Here is a 20,933-nt window from a genome sequence, read left to right as displayed (position 1 = left end):
GCTGCTCATGTGAAAGCTTCCCTTATTTGGATCAGATCTTTATCAGTTTTGATGGAGCCCATAGCCTTTTGTCACCTGTGGAAATACAGACAAAAACCTTCCATTCATATATTAAACCATCTTTAAAGTATACAGGTTGATCTAATTCTGTAGTTAGTTAGTTAGTTAGTTAGTTAGTTAGTTTGTCTGTTTGTTTGTTTGTTTTCCTATAATATAGTGTCTTTCAGCAGCTGTTCCTGCCTCATTGGCACTCAAAAAATATAAAGTCAATAAAACATTACTTAGTTTATTTCTGGGACTTTTCCCCCTTTATTTATTAAAGTACAATTAGATCTTTATGAATCCACACATATTAAGAGCTAGCAGTTTTTTTTTCCTTTAGAACTATACCATTAGGCACTAGTGTTACCTAATTAAACACAGAAACAATCAAGCCATATTACATAAAATGTCAACATGCAGTGTGGGCTAAAATAGGTATCCATTGTCTGAGACTTGTGGGAATATTAATCTGAGTTCCCCATTGTGGTAATAGATCTCTTCCCTCATAGGTTTATGGCTATTATCTCTCACATAAGGCTTTAGTCTTCCTATTTGACCTTCAGGCTCCACACATTTAATCTGTCTTACATTTTGTTTTACTTGGGATAATGTTCCAATCCCTACACACTGTGCAGATACCTTCTGAATGGGCCAATGTGGATTCCAATATTCTCATAAAATTATGTTTACATCAGGTCCTGTGTCCATCAAAGCTTCAATTTCAATACCATTAATTTTCATCTGAATTTTGGTCTCTAGTCATTGGTAACCATTTGCCAAAAAAACAGGCTTCCAGTACTCCCAAATTCTCCTATTCTTTCATTAGGAGCTGCTTTGCTTTTGAAATACAGAAGCGGTAGAAGCTGAACAGTCCTGTGGCCTGCTTTAAACTGCATATTTTTCTTTACATAAGCCACAATCTCAATCTCTCCCTAGAACTCCTCATCTATAACTCCTGGATGCACAGTGAATTCTTGAGATGTTAGGCTAATTCTGCCTAAAACAATTTCTACTGTCTTTGTGGATAGAGGTCCATGAACTCCGGTGGGTACTTTACAGCATTGAATTTTTTTTATGACTGGGTGATATTTTTACTTATGTATAAGTCTAAGGCAGAGCTTCCTTCTGTAGCATGCTTTAGATCTCCAATACCTACTTGAGTTTTCTCTAGTTGCTCTGTGGGTTGCTGACAGGAAGTACCTGGCTCATGTTGTCTGTTGCTAGGGCATGAGCTAAGCATTTTAGGGAGTTTCCTGTATTTACTGTATCCCATAGGGAGTTTCCCTTTGGTAAGGGATTATCTCAAATATCTCTTGCTGATCTGCATTCTTTGTCCAGTGCTTAACCTTACCACATTTTCTACAAATCCCAGAAGGCTGAGGGATTTCAAATGACCTCATCTCCCACAGTTAAAATAATGGACATTTTGATATCTAGGATTATTGGCCACTGTTTGTCCAATTACACAGTCATTGGGATTAATACCTGTGGTAGTTCTAATCCATTCATCCATGAGTGCTAACTGAGCTTTTAAAGGTCTAAGAATTTTTTACACTTTGCATTTTTGAAAGCTGAAGATTCAATTAGTATCTGTTTCACATCTGGATCTGATATTGCCCTGTCCACAGTGGGCATTAATCTATGTAACAAATCAGTAAAATTCTCTTTGGGGCTTTGCATAATCTCTGCGAATGACATGGACCTTTTTCTTTGTTCCTCCACCTTATTCCAGGCTCTTGAGGCTACTGAAGTAATAACAGAGTCATCAAATTGCATCTGCTGTCTTACATTAGCAAATTGACCTTCTCATGACAATTGGTCTTTCACAATATGAACACCTTTAGATTCATTATGATTTTCCATAATTGCAGCTTTTTCTCATCACTATGTCAGGCATTGTAATTGAGAACCAGCTTCCAGTACAACTTCTGCTAAATCTTTCCAGTCTTGTGTGATAATCCTGTTTTGGGTAGCTAGCCCGGGTATTGAATATCTATCCCACATAAGTTATTGTTGATTCTTTAAAATGTTTAAGATCTTATATTTTAACAGGATCCCAGGCTAATTGTTCATCTTGTGAATTTTTCGCTATTTTCTGGCATTTGATCCCAAGTAATTGGGAAAGCTAGTTGGGGTGGTCACCTTTCCTCAGTTTCACCAATAGGTGGCACTATAGGCTCAATGGGCTGTCTATCTTGATCCTCAATTTCATTAGGTACCGTAGGTTCACAATTAAACACTTCCTGTTCTTTTACTTCTTCTTTCATTTGTCTCTGGTGTCTTTGTACTATTATGGCTGTTTTCTTATTGTACAGTTATTTTTTTCAGCCGTTTTTGAGAGGAAATATATAAAGATTGCAATTGAAAGTAGGGAGGGGTTTACTCCAGTGGTCATAGTTGCAATTAAGTACTATGATGCCTTTTTCAAGTAATGTTTCTATCCCCTCAAGTCCTTCCCTTGCTCTCAAGGGTTCTGAAGTGCAGGTTCCCATTTTTTAAAAAATTATTTTTAGTGCAGGAAGAATCTGTCCATATAACTAAAATTGTCTTTGTGGGTGGCTTACTATGATTCATTGTCTCAGAGGTTCCTGCAGCTCTGGTGAACTGAAAGAACTGATGCTTTCTCTGGAGACCATTCCAGGTGAATTTTTTCTTTGCAGCTGTCTGTCAGATGTCTCCTGTTCTCAGCGATGTTTCTGTTAGATGTCCTCTGCTTTCTGAAACACTGATGAATTGATGAGCTTTCTCCTCCAATCACTTTGGGTGCCAGGTGTAAATGCAACTTTTGTTTTGTTTTGTTTTGTTCTGTTCTGTTTTGTTTAAGACAGGGTTTCTCTGTGTAGCCTTGGCTGTCCTGGACTCGCTTTGCAGACCAGGCTGGCCTCAACTCATAGTGAGCCACCTGTCTCTGCTTCCTGGGTGCTGGGATTAAAGGCATATGCCAACTTTTATTCATCTGATGCAACTGTCATCTCAGAAGCTTACTGCTGCAAAGGCCTACCCTTTCTAGTTCTTTCTGAATTCTGGCCAGCTGGTTCAACTCAGCTGTTCTGCCTCAAACTCCTCTCCTCAAAGGTGATTGATTCAATCTGGCTTCTGTCAGCTTCTCATTGAATTGCTCTGCTTGGCCTCAAACTAATCCTGGCAATTTGTTCTCATCTTCTGGTTCCTTTGTGTGACCTGCACTGAGCTGCATGAACTCACGAGAAAACTCAACTCCACTGCACCACAATCACTGCACTGTATCCCAACTGACGGACTCTGTCCTGTGCTGCTCTTAAGTAGCCTCTCTTTCCTGTCTATTCTTGTGAGAGTTGGACGTATCCTATCTCCGATTCATCCTGTCAAATCTTTCTCTGATTCATAACTTTGGCTGCCCCTCAATTGGACCTTACATTTCAGTGTACTAAAGATGTGTCTGTATTCCAGCCAGAAGGATCAAAGGTGTGTATTAAGAGCCTGTCTGTATTCTAACCAGATGGTATCTTCGGATGTGATCCCTTGCCAGAGCACAGGATTTCTGTTGATGAGCTTCAATGGGAGAGAAATGAAGGCTGTTACTTTTAAAAATAAAATTTAATATACAGACATATTATATTGTGATGGTTTTGAACTTCAAGTTTGCAATGCATCAGGCAGAGCACATAAAAGTTACTAGACATTTTAGAGATAGAATTTAAAGAAAGGAACTGGTTATATCAGCATCGGGAGAGAAAATGCAAAAGCACCAAGATAAAACTGTGCATAACAGCTACTGTGGCCATGGAATGGGGAGAAAGTGGAGGTGTTTGGACTCATTAGATACCAGGGCTCCTGTTCATGAGGAAGGGACAGTACTCCATGTGGCAACCTCAGAACGAAGGAGAAGAGGGACAGGTTAGAGCTTCCGTCTAACTCTACTGTCTTGTCTTCACCTTCATCTTTTCCCTCTTTCTCAGTCACCACCATTAAATGTAATAAAAAGAATCTTGACAACTTAATATCAAGCTAAATATCTTTAGAAATTGTCCGTGCCTGCACACACACACACACACACACACACACACACACACACACACACACACACACACTGCCATAAAAGGACACACAATCTACTCCCCCAACTGTGCTTTCCATCAGTGATAACTTATTTCTTCCTGCCCCTCAGGGCAAGTGTTAGGATTCTGCTTCAGCCTGCCTGCTTGTGGTGTCATTGCTTACCTGCTACAGGGGCATGGCCCCACCCAGGGCCAGATAAAGGGACAAACCGTCCAAGTGTCCGCCTTTCTCTCTTCCTCTTCCCTTTTCCCTCTCTTTCTCTCCTCTTACTCTACTCTCTCTCTCTGTTCTCTCTCTCTCTCTCTCTCTCTCTCTCTCTCTCTCTCTCTCTCTCTCTCTCTCTCTCCTTATTCTTCCTGTCTCTATCTCTGTCTCTCTCTGGGGTACCCCTCCTCCCTTTTCTTCTCGTCCCCCCCCCCATTCTCATTTAATAAACCTCATATAACAAAATATCTGGTACCTTGTATCTATTACCTTATTTTTATATATAAAATAGGTGCATGTGACTCAGATAATAAATCCAGGGGGTCATTCTGTTGTCTAAATTCCTTTCTCAAAATACCATCCTGCTCTCCCACTTCCCGTGCTTGCCTGAAGCCAGTTGTGAGCAAGCCTTCAAGACAGCTTTTTAAAATTACTACCTTTTCCACGATTCTAAGCTGAGGTAAATTTCCGCTGCTCCGATCTCTCCCTGGCCCAGCACAGAATACAAGTAATTCACTGTGCCACATGGCAACACCACCCCCGCCCCCTATAGCGCTGTTCATAGTAAATAAACCCAGGTGTAGACAATGGACTACCTCTGGCTCAACTAACCTCTCTGCCCTTGGCACAGCCTGCCTGTTATACTTTTGGTAAACTACCTCTAAATTACACACACACACACACACACACACACAGATTTCCTCTGATTGGGCTGGGTACCCAAGTACCTCTAAATTACACACACACACACACACACACACACACACACACACACACACACACACACACACACACACACACACACAGATTTCCTCTGATTGGGCTGGGTACCCAAGTCCCCTGGAATGTGCATACTGCCAGAGATGGTCTACTTTGATTCCGAGAGAGCCCAATAATGGCCCATCCTGCTGAGGGTTAACTACTGGGCTCTCGTGGCTCTCTGCCCCACTGGCCGTGTTCCACCAGCTGCATGCACTCTCTGCCACTGTCTCCACTCCCTCGACACCACTCTTTTACTTGGTTTGTTCCTGATGTGCAGGCCACACAAAGCAGGGATAGAATGGGGCTGCCACAGGTCTGCTTCCCTGTCTGTTCTGCACTCAGGCACCCTGAGTTTTTACAGCCTCTTGGTTTTAAATCTGCCGCTATGCGGTAGTGGCCATGTTGCCCATCCGGGTCTACCCTGTGATCACTAGCTTCCCGCACCTGCCTTGGTCCCTCCCCTTTCCCACCACAAGTATGCCATCCCGTCCGTGGATATGCGCATGCGCAGCCCCTACTACCTGAGCCCAGCCTGCCCAAAGGAAGACCAGGGGTGGAGTCAATCACCTGCACGCAGTGACTGGTTCCAGGCCTCTGAACTTGGACAGGCAGCTTTGCTTTCTCTAAAACTATACTTTCCAACTCTTAAAAATTAAATTGTCTCTAATTTCTTTTCTACTCTCAAAAAACAAACAAACAAAAAACTTATGATGGTTTATTGGGTATACAATTATTTATTGTCTATGTTTTATCCTGATCCAAAATGTTTTTTCATTAGTAAGTTATGTTTTTGTTAATTCCTAGACGAGTAAATAAGTGCTGTTCCTCCTATCATCAGCTAACCTTGATTCAACCATTGCTGGCTAAGGCATCTGCTACCGTTTTTTATAAAGTTCTACTGTATTAACATTCATTTGTTTACAATGTTAAAATTCAAATCACTGCCTTAAAGATGTTTAACCTAGAATTCTAAATATGATGTTATTGATCATACAAAAACTGTTCTGTTCTCTTTTATGGACTGTGGTTTTGGACTGTACTTGTGTTTTTAACGTTCTGACTTAACAGAGATAAAAACCTAAACTCCTATTCTTTAAGTATTAAGATAAACTATAAACAAAGTTGTCTATTTAAAATATTCTTAAGATAGATAAAACTGTGGCCTCATTGCCATCTTAATTAAAAGGCTGAGGATATTTCCTGAGCCCCCATGTAGGGGTAAAATCCTTAAAACCTGAGAGGCCTTCTCAACAGGCTCAGTTACAACAAACTATTCTCCAGGCCTTAGCCACTGCCCCTGAGGAAAAAAAGTAAAAAGCCCCCTCCCATGGGGATCCAGCCTGGGCCAGCTCTGCCAGGGACTGTTTCAGATGCAGCCAGTCAAAAAGGAGACACTGGTCGCACAGCTGCTACAGCCAGAATGGGACACTGGTCCCACAGCCTAGCCTGTTGGCAAATTTGGCTTATGGATGTCACTGTTCACATGCAGGCTTGTTCTGTGTGCCTAGTTACTGGAGGTTCAACCAGCACAAGAGCTTTAGACATTTCTAGCCTTCAAGCTCCTTGACGTGGTGGAGTACAGATGCCTCTTAGATTCAGCAGCCTCCTCGCCAAACCCAGGGTAACGCTACAGGTCTGTTGCAAACTCATACTTGGGCTACATAAGTCACATGGCCAGTTTCTATCATGGGAGACATCATGTGCCTTCCCGGCCCTCTTCCTATGCAGGAGACCAAACTTTTAACTGTCAGATCTAGGTACAGTCTACCTTGTTACCATTCTTTTAACTAAAGGACAGTAACTACGTACAACAATTTCCCCTATATCTTAAAGCTCCCAAAAAGGTTCTACAAATGTTAAAAGGTATAAGAAGGTGTTTTAAGGTTGATACATACAAGTTATAAATGTTAGAAGGCCTAGGAAGGTGTTTTATAAATGCTAGAAGATCTAGGAAAGTGTTTTAAGTTGGTAAATGCAAGGTATGAAGCTCAACGTGGCTAAAAGGATGTTTTATTCATCCTGTTGCTATGCTGTTGTCATATTAACTGTTCAGAGTGTTCAAACTGATGAGTGGAGCTCCAGCTTATCAATCTAACTACAGAAAACATTCCACTGTACGATCCTATCATAGTTCCAAGATTTTAAATTTCCTTCTGTTTGTCTTTTTCTTAAAATGTTTCTCATTGTACTAAAGTTGTGTGCCTCTATTCTTCTAAACAGAGGGAAGAAAGCCCCTCTTTCATGCTGTGTACTGATGATAAAGTGGCCTTTTGCCTTCTACTCTACAGGAGATTTCTGTCCTCTCCATGTAACTGTTCCACAGAGGCCAAAGAGGCTTCTGCCTTCCCTAAGCTCCCTTCAGAGTATTTGTGCTTTTAACAAAAAGCCCTTTTCCCCAGCCTCTGCTACACTATATGTCTACTGCCTTTTCCTACACTGTGCACATGTCTAACAATGTGTGTTTCAGTGCAGATTTCAAACAGTGATGATGCTAAATTTATCTCCCTTTGTGAACATGAAAGGATTCTTGTAAGGTCAACTGGAATCCAGATAAGTACTGTCAAACCATAGCCTAAGTTTCTCACCTATCGCCTATCTCTGACGGTGGGATTCTTCCTCCCTTTTACTGGTTTTGAGACTCCCCTCTTCCTAACTACCTAATTGCCACCTTTTTGCACCCAACACCAGCTGACAACCCCAGCTTGAATGACTGGCTGTTTCTTCTCACTAACCTACAACTAGGACTTTTTTTTCCCTAGGTGAAACCACTGCTTCTGCTACCACTGTTTCTCCTTCCACTTCTGCCGCTGCCGCCAGTGCCCATGTAAAACAGTCTATTTACCATTCTCCAGGCTCCTCTGGGATACCGTCTGAGAATTTCAAATCCCTATGTCCACATTAAGGGCTTCTAAGCTTACATGCATCTGTAACCAAACTTGGACAGATCCAAAAACTAAACTGTTTCAATTATTGCCAGCAATCGGGTAAAATGGAAGGAAGCTCGCTATATCCAGACCTTTCTTTGCTCTCCCATGTTCAAGCCTTTCCTAGGGTAAAATAGAAGGAAGTTCCCATGTCTAAACCTTTTCTTTGCACTCCCAAAGTTTTCAAACATAGTCGGCATTGTCTCTTATCTTGTTTTCAAATCTTTTCTCTTTGTTCTCCCAAGAGTTTCAAATGTACACCTAAAGGGAATTTTCTCCCTAACCTACTAACTTTGTCTCCTGCCCACATATATATCCCAGTATCCTGCCAGACTGCCTACATCTGAGACATCATCAAAGCAGCTACCAAAAGTGCTTCCGTCCAACCTCACATATCATGCCAGCTGTAGCTGCATTGCCCTTCCCAGCCACAGATGTTCTCAGACCCTAGATTGCAAATCAACAACCTGTACTTCCAGAACCTGGCCAACATTTCAGCCTTTTAAACCACCTATCACTACCCTACTCTCAGCAGAAGGTAGTTAAAATGATTACTTTGCCCCTTTATCTATTTGCAAAAGGTTGAAATGGTGTGTTCCAGGTTTCCCCAAAACTCCTTGGTCCCTACCTGCTGCAGGACATGGCTGGTGTAGCCTGCCTCTACCTTGAACTTTCAGGGTAGAACTTTTCCTTCCTCTTCATCATACAATCTGGACATTTTTTTTTTTTTTTTTTTTTTTTTTTTGCTATTGCTCTCTCTCTCTCTTTCTCTCTCTCTTTCTCTCTCTCTCTTTCTCTCTCTCTCTCTCTCTCTATCTCTCTCTGTCTCTCTCTCTCTCCCTCTCTTTCTCTCTTTCCCCCTTACATGGCAGCCAAAAGCTGCTTCCAATGAACCTACGTTTATATACTTTAACTTACCTTATATAAAAGCAATCCAATGTTTCTCATTTTTTAATTATAGGAAAAGGTAGGAATGTTAGGATTCTGTTTCAGTCTGCCTACTTGTGATGTCATTGCTTATCTGCCACAGGGGTGTGGCCCTGCCCAGGGCTTTGTATAAAAGGACAAACCATCCACGTGGCCCCCTCTCTACTCCCTCTTACTCTACTCTCTTTCTTCTTCTTACTTTTCGTATCTCTGTCTCTCTGCCTCTCTCTGTCTCTCTCTCTCTTGCTCTCTCTCTCTGGGGTACCCCCCTTTCCTTCTCTCCCCATTCTCATTTAATAAAACTCTTATAATATAATATCTGGTACCTTGTATATATCATACATAGTGAACCCTCTAAACTATAGGACAAAATACATCTTTTTTTTTTTCCTCAAAACCTACCAGGGCTACCTTTCCACAGTGACAACTAATCCTGTGCTCATTGGCTCCTCGTTGTCTCACCAGTCTTACCTACTATGTTCCTAACTCCTTCAATTCCAGCCACATTGGATTTATTTATATTTTCAAACACATCTGCCCTGCTTCCTCTCCTAATTACCTGAGGACATTTTCTTTCTGCTGCCTCGAGTTATAGGCTATTGCTGGACAGAGTGCACTCCCTTCTGGAAAAGCCAGTCTATCTGTGCTTGGAAAAGGGAAGTGACTCCCTCCTGCTTCCAGCGGACAACAAAAGACCATTTGGTAATAAGTGTCACAGACCTGGCTCCACTTTGATAAGACACTTCAAAGCTGACTCTGAATTAACAAGGGGCCAGTTCCTGAGACAGGCTCTGGGGAAACTTACTGTAAACAGAGGCAATACCTTGCTTGGGACTACCCTTCAATTTTAAACCTGGGGTCCCTGGGTTGGGGAAGCACTCTTGTCCTTCTTGTGTCCTCTGGGCTCCTTTTTCTTGTCTTTTCTTTCCTTCTCCCCATTCCCTGTTGGTCCCTTTAAGCTTTTGGCTTACTTTGGCCTCTTTCTATTACACCAAATGTATGGAACTTAGGATGCATTGAAGCTTATTTCTTTGATTCTCGGCTATCTCATTTTGGCCCCTGAGTTTGGCTACCTTGGCCAAGGGGCTTCCTTCCTCTGCTCAAGAGGTGCAGCAGAGGTGCCCTCCCACAGAACCTGTATTCTCTCTGCCTGAGAACAGAGGCCCGCCTGCTCCCCAGGAAGCAACCTTCTTGCCTTCTCAGGGCTTATAGGCATAAAGTGCACTGACCCATGCCCCGCATTTGTCTGACCGGTCTTTCCAGTCCTCCAGCATGCTGTATCTCAGGCAAGCTTCCCCAGACAAACTTCTCTGGAGCTCAGAGGAGTAAGGACAACCGCAAAGGACAACATGGAATGTTTGTTCAAACATCCCCTCACCACAGATAGATCTCCTTATCACATTGTTGAAACCTCACTATACCTGCAGTCACTCTTCTCTTGATGCAGGACTCAGAGTTGATGAAAATGCTCTATAGACCACATCTTAACTATTTTTTGCCTCCATGCAATGCAATAAAAACTGATAGCAAGTACTTTTCATACATTCTTTTATTTAATACTGTGAAAAGTTCCTGAAGAGTGTCTATACATCACGATTGCTGTAAAATCAATAAGCTTTAGTTAATCAATCAATGAATAAGCAGGTAGACAGAAGCAGGACTTCCACAGGGCACCTTAAATACCATAAAGACGTAATACTACTGTTGTCTGCTCATTTAGTTCCATGTTGATTTTCACTCAGTTACTATTGAATGTTATGTTTTAATAAAAGCAATGGCAGTTCAGATGAATACCATGCATCTTCTTGTAAAAATATGCTTGTGTGAGAGTGTGCATGTATGCACACATTTGACTCAACAGTCACTCTTTTCCCTCAAATCATTGTTCTGGGGTCAGGCTTTTCTTAGTGAAATATAGTCACTTAACAGTTCTCTGTGTTTATTACTGGTTTGGTAACACCTGACAATCTCCTTTAGCCATATTCTTCCTGTGGTTTAGGGATTCTACAGTTAAGGGTTACCGTATATAAGCTCTGGGAACTGTATGCATCAAGGCTCTGCCCGTCCTAGGTAGACTTAGCTCTAGTGTAGTTTGTGAAGGTCTAATAATCGAAAACTCAGTTTCTATGAACGACACTCTTCCCTCAAATGTAGAATTTCCTCAAAACATGACGAGAAGCACAAAGCGTCTTTCACCTCTGACTCACCAATCCTTTTCCAGACAGTGCCCTGGCACCTAGAATCAGCTCAAGGTGTTCTCAGGGTATTCATCTCCCATGGGCTCCTTGGTGACCTCAGCTCCAGCGTGCAGTCCTAGACACTCCAGGTAAAGTTGGGAAGAAATGGAGAAACTCTGATAACCACTTAGGGAAGACTTTGTCATTATTTCTGTGAGTTCTGACACATATCCAGGACTTATCTGCAGAAAGGAATTGTCCCCACAGGACAGCATTCCACAAGAATGGGGTCCGTCAAGACCTGGTACCTGACAGAGACTGAGTTTCTGATGACTGAGGTAATTGTTTATTTTTTTAATTTTTTAATTAATTTATTCATATTACATCTCAATGGTTATCCCATCCCTTGTATCCTCCCATTCCTCCCTCCCTCCCATAGCCAGATCATGGAAACAGCCTAAGTGTCCCTCAGCAGAAGAATGGATAAAGAAACTGTGATACATTTACATGATGGAATATTACTCAGCTATTAAAAACAAGGATTTCCCTAAATTTGTGGACAAATGGATGGAACTAGAAATGATCATAATGAGTGAGTTAACCCAGAAGCAGAAAGAGTCAAATGGTATATACTCACTTGTATCAGCATACTAGCCCAAGGGGCATGTCCCATGAGGTAATTGTTTAAACAATCATCCATTTTGCTGATGTCCAGCAGAGGGTGCTACAAAACCAAAGATATCTGGATTCCTTCTGCGTGAAAGCTTGCAAACCAGTATAGATGTAAACTTTTCTCCAGAAAAAGCCAGTAGTTGGACATCAAGTACAACAAACACAATAAAAGATAGGAAACATTTTAAAGACAAGATTACTTACAAACTTATGCACAACAATACCATATTTGGTACTGAAAACTCTTAAATTCTTTTTCAGAATTCCTTTTTAGCCACCACAACAAACCCACAAGCAGTCTCCAAAATGTCATTAACTAATCCATTGAAAGTACAGTTCAATACGTTAATTTAAATTTATTTTAATCATTTAGTTGTGTTTGAAGAGCCTTTACTGATGTCTATTTTGTGTTAGCTTTGTACCCACAATTGGTTCTGACCCAGACAGCTTTGCCAAAGATCATCATACTTTTATCCATTTCTCTTTTTTCTTACTTTTTAAAAATTTATTTTTAAATTTATATATTCACTTTACATGTTGATCGTAGCCCTCTCCTTCTCTTCTCCAAGTCCCTCCCTCCCACCCTCTTCACCCTATCCCCCTCCCCTTGTCCTCAGAAAAGGGAGCCATCACCACCACCACCAACCACCCCAACACATCAAGTCTCATCAAAGCTGAGCTCCTTCTTGTCCACTAAGGCCAGGCCAGGCATTCCCATTAGGGGGAAGTGATCAAAAGTAGGCAAGAGAGTCCCATGTCATAGATAGCACCCGCCCAACTTACTAGGGGACCCAAATGAAGATCAAACTGCAAATAAGCCTTATTTCACTTAAGCCAATATTATTAAACACTTTATTCATATGCCAGAAAGATGAAAATACCCTAGAAGAATGATGAGAAAGAAAAACCAGAGTGACAAAAGATTTTTATGTGGGTATTTGCCCACCTCAAATGGTCATCCACTAGAGACCCCCAGAGTGTGCTGGCTATGCAAATGTATATGCAATTTGCTCTTCATGGCTACTTGAATTTTGCAGTCACTTATGGAATAACATGTTCCAGTGTGTGCTACTCCATCCAGACATTGTCACAACACTGCCTAGACACCTTAGTTTCCACAACAGGAATCTAACTTTATAACTCTTTTTACTTCCAATGGATGACTTATGGAAACTTTTACAAATAACTCAAAAATCACCTCTATTCCCGAAATGTGTTATTTGTTGTGACAACACTGTTACTAGTGACTTCCATATCATGTGTTAAGAGCTATGAAGAGTTCTTCAAAGTTACCATTTCTACTCTCAGAGAGGAAGAATACCATTTACTTGGGACCTTGCATGTATCTTGCATTGGGGTAAGTTGGGTTTTTTGTTTTGTTTTGTTTTGTTTACTTTACCTTCTTTAATCCTATTAGTGACCTACAAGATAAGTAGTTGTCGTAATTTGACACAAGCTGGACTCATCTGAAAGGAGGGGACCTCAACCAAGAAAATGCCTCCATAAAATCCACCTGTAAGGCATTTTCTTACTTAGTGTGTGATGGCCCTGCTCATTGTGGATGGTGCTATCTCAGGGCTGGAAGTCCTGGGTGCTATAAGAAAGCAGGCTGAGCAAACCATGATGAGAAAGCTGTTACACCGCATTCCTCCATGGCCTTTGCAGCAGCTCCTGCCTCCTGATTCATGCCCAGATAGGGTTCCTGCCTTGGCTTCCGTCAGAAGACTGAAACTATGAATATGTAAGCCAAAAAAAAAAAAAAACCCTTGGTTATGGGGTTCATCACAGCAATAGCAATCCTAACCAGGACTGTACAAATACTGTGTCCTATTTTGTAAGTGAGGCAAATGAAATTCGGGATGTTTAAACGTGAGTGACCATGTGGCTAGCAGTAAGAGCAATGTACCTAGTTTTGCCTGGCTGCTGCTTCTTCAACAAGTTTAGTATCACTTTGTTGTCCAGAATCCAATAAATGTTTAACTGAAAATATCTTAGGCTAGGTTGGCCAGAAGAGCAGCTTGCTATTCTTTTTCACCTCTTCTGTTTGTTCTGTCTTGGTTGGCTATGCCATGAACCCATCATTTCTGCAACAGTAACTGATATGAGATAGTCACGCATTTTCAAAGGTCTCCAATTGTCACAAATTCCAACACAAAGGCAGAGTTTAAGTAATTGGTGATACCATAGGAAAATATTACACTGATTTGGGTGGGATATGCCTCAAAATCTTCCTAGAAAACTGGAAAGGAAATTAGAAAAGGAATGATTATTTCATCCTGAAACTTAGAGGGAGGTACTTGTAAAAAGTCTTACTAAGCCCTGGGGACAGAGCTGTTGGTCTGGAGCACAGAGAAACAGCATTATCGGAGCCTACACCACGCAGCAGTGTGTGACACTAAATACTATCCTTGCAGAACATTAACCTTTTCCCACCTCAAGGAGTCAGATAATGTGTCTTTATTATTTGACAATTGAAGCCATTGAGTGTGTTGCCTCTGCCTTCCTGAGAATCAAAACTCTCACAAACTGAAGAAAGAATTCTCATGGAGCCTTCCATAGCAGTACATTTCAAGCTAAAGGGTGTGAGGAGATAAATGTTCCCTTTGTAGAAACAATCTAGACACAACAGGATCCACGGAATATCTGACTGGTAATCAGATTTTATATTTATTCATTTGTTTATTTATTTTTACCCTTGTTCTCCAGACAATCTCAGAACCATGATTACACAGGATGCTGTTTAGATATGGGAAATTACAGTTGTTGGTAGTAGATTTACACAATTCCCCAACTTACTGCCTTTGATCATATATTGCAAATCTGTTACCACTTATCTTAATAATTAGACCACAGAAAAAAATGAATCTTCTAGATGTGAAGTCTGGCCCAGATGACCCTACTCAAGGCCCCAGAGGTAGCAAGTGACAGAATAAGATGCAAATGTAAACATCTTACAGTGGCCACTCTTAGTGTCCTTTCTTGTTCAGAGTTACTGGTGACAAATACTCTTGGCAAGGACAAGGCAGCTGCTGGGCTCAGAACCTCCACCGAGCAGTACTTTCTTTGCTTTTGATTTCCAGAAGGCTCCCTTCTGGATGGGCTGTATTGGCAGGTGCAGTCTAGCAACTAAATGGGAGCTGACAAGTGAAACCTCCTCTTCTACAAGAAGCTGCTGTAAGAATGCCACCTCTATGCTAATTGAAAGCCAGAAGCAGATCCATCCCAATCCATCCCACAAGACTTGAGAGATGAAATTAAAAAACATTCCACTCCGCCAGTAGTGAGAACAGAGTTCTATTCAGGCCAGGTGTGGAAACTGTGTCATGAGTGAAGACCCTACAGTCACATTTAATCAATCAATCAATCATTCATTTTCTAACTTCTCACTGCAATTCACTCATTTTCCAAAAAGTCAGTATTTAGAAGGTGCCTTTAGAGCCAGGCATGAAGGTCCTACTGTAGGAAGGCCCGAGTTAACGAGATCCTGAGTGAATATGCATTGCTTGGCATGGACAAGTCCTCAACAGCCACTCTAGCCTCAGACCCATGGGAAAGGGCAAAGCCTTCCCCCACCCTGGAGTGAGGCTTAGCGGGACAGCAAAGCCCTCCTCTGGTCCATGTGCAGATGTCGATAGTGTGTGCAGAAAATGTCTACTATAGCTTTCTCCCCTCCTCCAGATCTACAACCTGAAGGCTGCTTATCTCCAGAGGATACTGCTATGGAAACTAGCTAAATCTGCCTGCTTGATCAGCCATGACCATAAGCTCCGATTCCTTGTTTAGTTGTATGCAATAACCTCACATCCCATGTACTTCTCTCTTCCTCTAACCCATGATGTGGCCTTCTTCATCTTGCTCTTCTCCTCTGGTCTCTACTCTTTCCCAAGATTCTCTCTGTCTTCCAAAGCCTGGGAACCTTAGCCATGCCTATCCCATTTGACCTGCCCAGGTGTGGTGGCTTTTTATTGGTCAAACAGGAATAAGCTCTTAGGCAAGGTACGGTCATTATCAAAGTGTATCAGATCAACCTCCAACAATTCCCCTTTTCTGTCTAAATGAAAAGGCCATTTTTAAAAATAATATGCAGTAAGAACAATTGGGAAAAATTGTAAAAACCAATAGGTAAGACTTAAATACAAAAGGTATTTGGCAACCTTAAAGAAAATATTATCTATTCTATCTTGGTGTATTTAAAGTTTTGAACCTAAATCAATATCTATCACATCTCATATCTATCACTCTAAAAACATCTATTTAGACCTAAAAGTATCTTCTTAACTCCTAAATAACTAAGCTTAGTTGTTAAAGCTAAACTATCTGGTCTTCAACCCCAGCAGATACTTGAGAAGGACTAAAATTGATTAACTGAGTAAACAGGAAGTACAGATTAGCAGCTTCCAAACTGAAAAAAAAACAAAAACAAAAACAAATGACTGAGACAGTTTGCTGCCTGAACAGTCACCTAAAATTCTCTGTTACACTGGAGCATCATCTTTAGCCTTCTGCCCCAGTATATATGACAGACATATTTCTGAGGCAGGAACTATCGAGGACTTGCTTACCCTACTTTGACAGAGTTTGGCAGTCAACTCTGCCTGCATCCAAGCTTGCCCATTTCAGGCAGAATTCTGTATGTGGCAGAAAAGGACATTTTTGTCCAGTGGCTGGTTTGCCACATTTGAAGCCATCTCCATAAGGAGGTTCTTTAATGCTCATCATCTCTTTGAAGCAGGTTAGGTGTCACCAAGAGTCAACCTATCTTCTTGTGAAAGACTCCATTTTAAAAATATCTTTAAATGCCATATTTTATAGGTCTCTGGGGTTTTTGAAGACCTTATCTACCTATTTTACCTAATCTATCTATAGAATCATATCTATCTGTTAAACATGGATGTATACTCCTGTGATAAAAATAGACTAGTATCTGACATGACCATGAGTTGATCAACTAACAATTAACTTGTATTACTTAATTATCCAATAATTGTGCAATAGCACTTTCAAAGTATTGGAAGTAAATCTTGTGTTATAATTGAGTTGTATGGGTGTAGTACTTCATGTCAGAGTAGAAGTTTATATAAAGTATGTGAAGAATAGCCTTAAATATGAATTCTATGCCAATGTTTCAAAATTAAACTTATTCTGCGTCAATATATAAAACTCTATAAAAGTGAATTAAAATTAACTTTAGTTGTGAATATCAATTAAGGCCTTAATTGAGGAGTAGATTTAAAAATCTACTTTTTGGCCTATCATCCCTATATATTTCTATATTCCCCTTTCTTTCTTTTTAACCCTATCTCCAAACCTAAGAAAGAAGGATAAAGGAAAAGAAATTCCTGAGTCCAACCTCGTTTCCTCTCTGAATAAGATCAGTAATAACATAACCATCTCCCATTGAAAATAAACATCCATAGCCCAAGAAGACAAGCAAGCCCCCCAAACTCCCTTAAGGGAAATGGGGCATCATTCTCTTTTTAAGGCTTCTTCTGGTTGCTTTGAGACAAATAATATCTTTGTAGGGGCCCAAATAAAATTGGGAAAAATGGTTATGCAAGCTAGGAACAGCATTTGTGGTCCAGTTTCTAAATGTTGAAGAATTCCAGGCTTAATTAAAGTCCTGTGTGGGACAGTCTGAAATGCTGAATCAATTGGGATTAGGGGTTTTTTTCGAAGCTATCCTCTTTGTTGAGGAGCAACAACCAAAGCACTTGAGGTTGGAACATGAAGGATACATGATGTCAGCATCTCAGCATGCTGGAGGATGAATCCTGTCAGGTCTGATCCAGCGTCGATGCCCAGTTCTTTTGTTCTGAAAACATAATTTCTCACAAACATTATACAGTCCTAGATTTATAAATGTATGAGGTATGCAGGATGCACCAAACAATTAAGGCTGGTTCTCTGCTCTTTGTATGAGCAGAAGAAAGACATCTGCAAATCTTCGTTCATGCCATAGGAAGAATGGCATCTAATAATAAGTCGCAGGGCTTCTGTAACCAACAAGAAGCACTGGCTATGAATAGACATTTGAGTCTCAGCCAGTCTCAGAGCTATTCACAAGTAGTGGGATTAGCAATATAAGTCAACTGCTTGTTCTGAAGTTTGAATTCATGTAAGTATAGATTGACTTAAGTGAGCAGTCTTTCATCTAGGTCTGATTCCTTTTGACTTCTTTCAAAAAGGAAACATATTACATTACCAAAAGACATGCAATCATATAATTGAAATCAAAAACAAGATTGCATAGTTCTAAATGTCCTTTCCTAGGCTCGGTAGCACCTGATAGGTCAGGCTGCTACCTGATTCCCAAGAATGCTTCCCATTTCAGAGACAGGCCAGTTGTCCTGAGCAAAAGAAAAGGCATTAAGCTTTAGATAAACTTTATGTAAATTCCCATTTTATTTTAGAATTTAAGCATACCCTACACATCATGTACCTGGGTTTTCACATTTCTGGTGGGGATTTCTGTCTCTCCCCTTCTGTCCATAAGGGACAGACACTTCCACCTTTAAAGCACATGTTTTGTAGCCTTTCAGTTTTCAGGACCTAACTAGCCTGACCTGTACTTTATCACTTGTAAATCCTGTGTCTCCTTGCACCTGCCCTCCATGAAAGTGGCTCACGGTAAGTGAAGGCTTTCGTGGGACATGCCCCTTGGGCTAGTATGCAGATATAAGTGAGTATATACCATTTGATTCTTTCTGCTTCTGGGTTAACTCACTCATTATGATCATTTCTAGCTCAATCCATTTATCCACAAATTTTGGGAATTCCTTGTTTTTAATAGCTGAGTAGTATTCCATAGTGTATATGTACCACAGTTTCTTTATCCACTCTTCTACTGAGGGACACTTAGGCTGTTTCCATGTTCTGGCTATTATGAATAAGGCTGCTATGAACATGGTTGAGCAAAGTTTCTTGTTGTGTGCTGGAGCATCTTCTGGGTATATTCCAAGGAGTGGAATAGCTGGGTCTTGAGGAAGCCCTGGTCAGAATATTCTCCACAGTTGAGTGGAGAGTGTGATACGACTTTCTCACGTACTCTGGTGCCTCACATTTGACCATGTCCCCTGGAGGGGGAGACCTGGTGGCACTCAGAGGAAGGACAGCAAGTAGCCAAGAAGAGACTTGATACCCTATGAGAATATACAGGGGGACGTAATCCCCCTCAGGAACAGTCATAGGGGAGGGGAATAATGGGAAAATGGCGGGGGAGGAATGGGAGGATACAAGGGATGGGATAAACATTGAGATGTAACAAGAATAAATTAATAAAAAAATATATAATAGATAAAAAAAAAAAAAGAAAGAAAGTGGCTCACATTTAGAGGGATAGGGCAGCTGCTAGAGAAATGACACCTCAACTCAGTCAGCATACAAAAGCTTTTTAATGTGGGAGGCATGCAGTTTGCATGTCTTTCTACCTGCCTAAATTTGGGTCCTTACATTGACCAACAGAACATATCTCTTAGGCTAATTACCCTTTGGCACAAGTTCTCCCATGGAAGCCACACTTTCAAGGAGATTGTTTAGCCTTTTTAGAGCAGTGTGACATCATTTTTCCTTATGTAAATCCTTATGTAAATTGATGTGTATCCATCTTTTAGATCAGTAAGGACAAGTAATCCATTATTAAGAAAAAAGAACTTACATAGTAATTTTAAGGAACATTTTGTCATTTAGAATCCTAAACTGTCTCAGGTATCAGCAGGGGTGGCTTATACCCTGACTTACTGTGCAGACCAGGCTGGTCTAGAACTCACAGAGAACTGCCTGCCTTTGTCTCTATTGTGTTCGGATTAAGGGCATGTGCCACCACCACCCTGCTCAAATACTTCATCTCAATTTCAGTCAAAATCTTCAAAAATCAAGCAAGGAAACAGAAAAATTCTAAGCCCTGGATCAGTTGTGCAAATTTAGGTTTTGGTAAGCTAAGCCCTGTCCGTCATTCCTTGGAATTCAGTTATTGCTAAATCACATAGGTGGGCCCTTTTCAGAAAGAGCTGATAAACACCTCACAGCTAAGGATCTCTGAACTACAGCTGCTATCAACTCTATGGAGAAGAGTTCTGTTTCTTCTTCCCTCTTATTGCCTCACGTAGCCTCACGTAGCCTCACGTAGCCTCACGTCTCTCAGCTTTCTGCCTACCTCCGTGAACTTTCTTAGAGAGGGTATGGAGAGGCGTGACTACCACTACACTCACTGCAAACAAATCTATAACAACAACAACAAAGCCAAAAAAGATCCAGGAGTCTTCTGCCATAGCGACTTAGAGAGGGATCAGAGCAGTCTCTAGTTTATTATTTTTTAGGCCGTTAACTCCATTTCCCAGGTGGGTTTAGGAGACTTCTAGCCTCCTAGTTCTGCCTCTCCAACCTGCCATGTGTCTGCAGCCATCTCTGCTCCATGACAGTTAAGCCTGGAGGCAGCTGGGAGCAGTGCCTGTGAAATGCTCTGGCCCATGGACACATGTGTGTTAAGCTAGCATGTGTGCCTTTTGAACCTCGAAAAGTTTTCAGAAAAACAAAACCAAAACAAAATAAACCAGCATTTGTTAAGGAACCATTCCAGAAGCAGTCAGCTCTGTATTGCTAAGTCTGTTTAGTTTGTCTCCTGTTTGCCCATAGTTGATTTTAAGCTTGGGTTATCTCTCTGAGACCTATTCTCCCCACCAAGCTATGACCAAGTGTGATATTTTTGTACATGTAGGCAGCCAAAGGCAGGCCAAGGAAACAAGTATCCCTTGTTCAACAGAGTCTCGGGTATGCCCAATTTTCCTACAAGCTGCTACGTTCCTAAAAAGGGCACAGTCAACCCCTTGGAGAGGGGACTCAAAGTATGACTTTTAAGGGTGTGGGTACTTGAATTTAGTTGGGTGCCAATATGTTGTGGTTAATTTATCAGTATGGCCTGGTAATGTTTATTACCAGGCCTATAATTATTATTACCAGACCTATAATCAATCAAGACATGGACACCTGCTCTATTTTAAAATAGACTTAGTTAACCTGGGGCATTGCAGATATTAATCCCCTAAACAGCATCCCATATTGGGGCAGGTATACCTGCCCCAATCCCATGGCATCTGCTTCTAATGATTTCTATCAAGCTACCTCCCATCCATAATCCCAAATACTTGCTAATTATCATCATCTGGACCAAATCTCCATCTACTCTGGCCAC

General features: G+C 41.1%; 1 non-coding gene across 1 annotated transcript; it reads right to left on the bottom strand.

Moving 5' to 3' along the window:
- Positions 1–20,451: 20,451 nt before the first annotated feature.
- LOC127206794 (small nucleolar RNA SNORA67) lies at positions 20,452–20,590 on the bottom strand. Its single transcript, XR_007832885.1, has one exon. It is a non-coding gene; the product is annotated as a small nucleolar RNA SNORA67 (small nucleolar RNA).
- Positions 20,591–20,933: the final 343 nt, after the last annotated feature.

This window comes from Acomys russatus, chromosome 23 (genome assembly GCF_903995435.1).
Source record: "Acomys russatus chromosome 23, mAcoRus1.1, whole genome shotgun sequence".
Lineage (NCBI taxonomy): Eukaryota > Metazoa > Chordata > Mammalia > Rodentia > Muridae > Acomys > Acomys russatus.
This window is presented reverse-complemented; position numbering and strand designations above follow the sequence as displayed.